A 6,991-nucleotide genomic window follows, 5' to 3' on the forward strand; every position below is an offset into this window, starting at 1 on the left:
AAAAAAAAAAAAATTCTATTTTGTATATGCTTTATGTGGTGGGGAGGAGTGAAGAAGGGGGCAGGAAGAGCAGATTGCATGAACATTTCAAGTAGGAAAGCTGTCAATACATTGAAAATCCCAGAAAGCATTGACACTTTTTTTTCCTTTGCTTCATTAGTACAAGTAGCCAGGGCAGAAGGACCACTTGTCCTAAAACATTAGCCAAAATAGTCTGTTATTCCAAAATTGTATTTCTCATGCTTAACATCCAATCTTTTGAGAATTTATATTGATGGGAATAATGTGGACAAAGATACCGTTTGTATTGTAGAGGTTTATCCATGCATTAAAGCTATTTTTGTATGGCTTCTGACCATGTCCTAATGGAATAAAGTTTATTAGGATTAGGCTCAGGGTGCTGTCTTACCAAATTTTTTAAATCTCCCAATCTCAAACTTACTTGCCCTCTCACTACCCTTTTTGTGAAATCAGAAGAACTTTGTAGAGTTATTATTTCAGAAATACGATTTCACAGAAATTCCACTAGATCTCAGAAAATAGCATTCAAAATATCCTATGACCCCACAATCCTGCTAAACAAATTCAATAATGCAACTGTGTTCAACATTCCAAAATATTCCAAGGGGTGAATGGGTAAAGGTAAAATCCTCTGAATAATAAGATTACTAGGTAAAATAGAATGGTTCAAAAGGAACTATGTTTTACTTTCCATCATAAGTTTCTCTTTTTGAAAAAAATCATGTTAGTATCACCAGCTATCTCTATTGCTTTTTTGTAATCCTATTATATCCTTTTATATGAAGATATAATAAGAGTCAGACAAAAAAAAAGTGAAGGAGAAAAAGCATAATTTATTTTTATTCTTTATTCCTCTTGAAATGAGCTCCACTGGTGATACCTTTAGTTCATATGTAATATATTTGTCCAAAGAAATTCATCCCATTAATAATGTAACTATGGCTTTTTTTTCCTCTACAACATAGGATAAAACCCATAAATTATCTGATCTGACAAGGCTTTGGCTGTTTTTACTTTTAAATTGGAAATCTTCACTTTACCTGCATAGCTATAAAGAGTGGAAGATCCCCAGGCACCGCCTTCCTATTTTGTTTTTAATTATTTCAGTGAAACTATGGCAGATGAGTGGTAGGACTGAGTCTATGAAAACATGCAGGAATTTTCTCCCTTCTAGATTTTTATAATTTCTTGGTAAAAGATTGAATGAGTTCTGGCTTTCTAACCCTTCCTATTTTGTTTTTAATTATTTCAGTGAAACTATGGCAGATGAGTGGTAGGACTGAGTGTATGAAAACATGCAGGAATTTTCTCCCTTCTAGATTTTTATAATTTCTTGGTAAAAGATTGAATGAGTTCTGGCTTTCTAACATGTTTATGCTATTTAGAAATATCTAAATTGATGCATTCCATTCATACTCCATTCAGAATCATGCCTTTATATGAAAGTTTAATTTTGTTTTTATGAAATTGTTCAGACTTTCATTTCTTATTTTATACCTTACATAGAAAATCTCTTAATCTCTTTTTAATAGAACTCTGGGACAGTAACCTACATTGATTTAAACCAGTTGCAACATTTAGTTTCAGGACTTGTTTTCTGTGCATTACCATTTTCAAATTGAGGAGGACACATCACATTTTATAAAATAAATTAATATGTCAATAAGTGAAATAATCTATTATATGCTGATAAGAGGTTACATGCATATTTCTGTTGTGGTGACATTTTAAAACCCTACTTTATATATATAAATGAATTTATTTAATCCTATATATAGGAGTAAATATGCATGTAAAATAATCTCTTCTTTTGATATTTAGATATTAAATTAATACATGCTGAGATGGCAGGAACATTCCTGGGGACCTAAGGAGCTGCCACAGTCAGCCCCTGCCACTGCTGCTGACACTGTTTCCATGTGGGTGGTCTGCCAAAACACCACCACAGCCTCTGCTGACACAAGGGCAACTTATTGCCACAGCAGCAGCCACAGCCACCATACAGATGGCCCAAGGGCCATTCAACTACATTGACACAAGAAGAGTCAACAGTGGATCCTGGGGAAAAAGGTGAATGAGATCAGACACAAGTCCCAGTGTCACAACTTAAAGGGGAATTATGCTATCACATGTGGCAGTGCTCCTGGGGGTGGGAGGTACATTTCCAGCTAAGTTAACTGCCTTTATCTGGAGAGAGACACACATGGAACCTCCCGAGAATACAGAAACCCAGGATACACAAATAGAATAAGAAAGAAAATTACCAATCACCTCAAACCCATCCCCCAATTGGGGGAAGCATGGACCAAGGAGGAACCTCTGCCTGTTGGAAAAAGGAAAGAGAAACCCTACCCAGAGTCACACATTCAAACTGAGGAATTGTAGCACACCCCAGTGCACCCATCAGAGTCACATCATCCAAACTGGGGTGCCAACAAGCCTTCCCGGGGACACTCACCACAGCCAAAGAGTTATATGTCACCAAGGCACTTATCCTAAGAATGTGAGAGCTCACCCATATCCTCAATGACCTAACACAGTGTCAGAATCCAACAGTGTCAGACCCAACCACAGGAAAGAATCACTAAGTGTACCAGTGTCTAAGTGTACCAAGTAGACATGCACACACAACTCTGACACTGAATATGGCCAAAGTACCCAAATGGAGACTACCAAGAAACAATACTAAAACACCCTACTCAGTGTTGACATAAATTATACCTACAGGAAAAAGTCTCTCTCCTCAAAGCCTGCTTGCGAGTAATAGAAGAAGCAACTTCTCTAAGAAATGATCAAACAGGAAAGTAAAGATATTAGAAATATGAAAAAACAAGAAAATATGACACCACCAAAGAATGTAATAATTCTCAATTACCAAACCTCAAAGAGTAGGAAACCCTTGAAATGACTGAAAAGGAATTCCAAGCAACAATCTTAAGGAAACTCAATGAAATGTAAGAATACTCAGCTAGACAACACAATGAAATGAGAAAAAGTGTCCAGGATATGAATGAGAAAATTTACAGAGATTAATACCTTAAACAAGAATGTAGGAGAACTCCTGCAACTGAAGAATTCATTCATTCAACAACAATAACAACAAAACACAATCAAGAGCTTAACTAGCAAATAAGAGCAAGCAGAAGAAAGAATTTTCAATCTTGAAGACTGTCTTTTTGAAGTAATCCAGGCAGACAAAAAAGAAAAAATAAATAAAAATGAGAGAAATCTAAGAGAGCTAGCAGACAACCTTAAGCACAGTAACATCCAAATCATGAGTGCTCCAGAAGGGGAGGACAAAGGAAAAGTCCCCATATTCAATGAAATGATGGTGGAAAACTTCCCTGGTGTAGGGAGAGACACAGACCTTCAGATTCAGGAGGCTTAAAGATCCCCAAACTGATTCATTCCAAAAAGGTCCTCTCTGAGACACATTATACTCAAATTGGCAAAGCTCAAAACAAAGGGAGAATCCTAAAAACAGCAAAAGTGTCAAGTCACCTATAAGGGTGTCCTCATCAGACTAACAGTAGACTTTTCAACAAAAACTCTATAGGCCAGAAGAGAATAGGATCATATATTAAAAATACTAAAAGAAAAAAAAAATTGCCAGCCAAAAGTACCATACAGCAAGGCTAACTTTCAGAATTGAAGGATAAATAATATACTTACCAGACACACACAAAGTGTGGAAATTCAGTACCACATGACCAGCCCTGCAAGAAATCCTCAAGGGAGTCCTGCATCTAGAATCCAAAAAATGATAATCACTACTATGAATATACAAGGAAGAACAAAACCCACTGGTAGAACAAAAATACAAATGAGAAGGAGAAAGAAACTGTATCTTGCCACCTCAAAAAACCAACAAATGCTAAAGACAATAAAAGGTGAAGAAAGGAACAAAATATATTTAACATATCCAAGCAAAAATCAATAAAACTCCAGAAGTAAGACAATATCTTGTAATATCAACACTAAATGTAAATGGATTAAATTTCCCACTCAAAAGACAGACTAATTGGATTAAAATGCTATATCCAACTATATGTCATTTTCAAGAGACTCACCTCACCTATAATGACATTCACAGACTAATAATGAAGAGATGGAAAAAACATATACCATGCAAATGGAAATGAAAAACAAGCAGGAGTTGCTATTCTCATGTTGGATAAAATAGACTTTAAACCAAAAATGATAAAAAGCAACAAAGAAGAAATTATATAATGATAAAGGGATCAACACATCAAGAAGACATAACAATCAAAAAAATATATGGACCCAACATTAGAGCACCCAGATATATAAATCAAACACTATTAGAGGTAAAGAAAGAAATAGACCCATATCGAATATGTTGGGGACCTCAACACCCCTCTCTCAGCATTGGGCAGATCATCTAGGAAACAAATCAACAAAGAAACACAGGATTTAAACTACACTTTATGTCAGTTGGACCTGGCAGATATCTACAAACATTTCATCCAACAACAACAGAATATACATTCTTCTCATCAGCACATGGAACATTTTCCAGGATAGAACACAAATTAGGTCACAAATCAATTCTCAACAAATTTTTAAAAACAGAAATCATTTCAGGAAGTTTTGAAGACCACGGTGGATTCAAACTAGAAATTAATCACAAGCAAAACTTTTAAAAACAGAAATCATTTCAGGAAGTTTTGAAGACCACGGTGGATTCAAACTAGAAATTTCTACAAATTTCTAGTAGGAATTTGCAATCTCTACAAATATATGGAAATAAAATACCTGCTCTTGAACAATCTATGAGTCCAAGAAAAAATTCAACAGGAAATCAAAACATTTCTTAAAACTAATACAAATAAAGACACATTATACCAAAAGCTGTGGGATACTGCAAAAGCAGTACCTAAGAAGGAAGTTTATTGCAATAAATGCTTATATCAAAAGAATAAAAAGACTCCAAATAAACTACCTAACATTACACCTCAAAGAATCAGATAAACAAGAACAATCCAACCCCAAAAGTAGTAGATGAAAAGAAAAAAATTAAGATCAGAGCAGAACCAAGTGGGAAGAATCCAATCCCAAAATCAACTGATGGAAAAAAATAAGATTAGAGCAAAACTAAATGAAATTGAGACCCCCAAAACAATACAAAAGATCAATTAAACAAAAAGTTGGTATTTTGAGAAGATAAATGAAATAGAATAACCATCAGCTAGACCAACAACAAAAAAAAAATAGAGAGAAGACACAAATAACAAAAAAACAATAACAAAAATAACAATAAAAGCCACATATGACAAACCAATAGCCAATATCATCCTCAAGAACAGGAACAAGACAAGAATGCCCACTCTCACATCTCTTATTTAACATAATGTTGTAAGTACTAGCCAGAGCAATCAGGCAAGAGAAAGAAAGAAAGGGCATCAAAATTAGAAAAAACAACATTAAACTGTCCCTATTCTGCAGATGACATGACCCTATATATAGAAAATCCTAAGGACGCTACCAAAAACCTCTTAGAACTTATGAATGATTTTAGTAAAACTGCAGCACGCAAAATCAACACACAAAAATCAGTAGTGTTTTTATACTCCAATAATAAACTAGCAGGAAAAAATATCAAGACAGCAAGCCCATTTACAACAGTCACCAAAAAAAAAAAACAAAAACAAAAAACAAATAAAATGCCTAGAAATCAATTTAACCAAGGAGGTAAAAGATCTCTACATTGAAAACTACAAATAATTGTTGAAAGAAATGACAGATGACACAAAAAGATGGAAAGACATTCTATGCTCTTGAACTGGAATAATTAACATTGTAAAAATGTCCATACCTCCCAAAGCAACCTAGACAGTCAGTGCAATCCCCATTAAAATATCAATGATATTCTTCACAAAAATAGAAAAAAAATATCCTAACATTGACACAGAGCAATAAAAGACTCTGAATAACAAAAGTAATGCTGAACAAAAAATGAATAAAAAAATAAAGCTGGAGAGACATAATACTACCTGACTTTAAATTATACTACAAATCCCCAGTAACCAAAACAGCATGGCAGTGGCATAAAAATAGAAACTGGGACCAATGGAACAGAATAGGGAGCCCAGAAATTAACCCACATACTTACAGCCAACTGATCTTTGACAAAGTCAGCAAGAGCATACATTAAGAAAAAGAGTGCTTCTTCAATAAATAGTGCTGGGAAAATTGGATATCTATTTGTAAAAGAATGAAGCTATTGCATACCCCTAGCCATATACCAGAATCAATGCAAAATAGAGTATAGATTTAAATATAATACTTGAAACTATAGAACTAAAAGAAAACACAGGGGAAACACTACAGGAAGTAAGGCCAGGCAAAGACTTAATGAATAAGACCCTCAAAGCACAGTCAACAAAAGAAAAAATAAACAAATGGGATTATATCAAATTAAAAACTTCTGCATGGCAAAAGAAACAATTAACAGAGCAAAAAGAAAGCTTACAGGGTGGGAGAAAATATTTACAAACTATGTGTTTGACAAGGGATTAAGATCCAGAACATACGAGGAATTCAAACAATTTAACAGTGGACAAATAAGTAACCCAGTTAAAAATGGGCAAAGGAGCTGAATAGGCATTTCTCAAAGGAAGACATACAAATGGCCAACAGACACATGAAAAAAATGCTCAACATCACTAAGCATCAAAGAAATGCAAATCAAGACCAGATTGAGATATCATCTCACCTCAGTTAGACTAGCCATTACCAAAAAGACAGAGAATAACAAATGCTAGCAAGGATGCAGAGAAAGGGGAATTATCCTACCCTGTTGGTGGAACTATATATTAGCGCAGCCATTATGGAAAACAGTAAGGGGCTTCCTCAAACAACTACAGCTAGAATTGCCATATGATCCAGCAATCCCATGGGTGGGTATGTACCCAAAGGAATGGAAATCAACATGTTGAAGGGATACCTG

The sequence above is a fragment of the Galeopterus variegatus genome, unplaced genomic scaffold (genome assembly GCF_000696425.1).
Source record: "Galeopterus variegatus unplaced genomic scaffold, G_variegatus-3.0.2 Scaffold2171, whole genome shotgun sequence".
Lineage (NCBI taxonomy): Eukaryota > Metazoa > Chordata > Mammalia > Dermoptera > Cynocephalidae > Galeopterus > Galeopterus variegatus.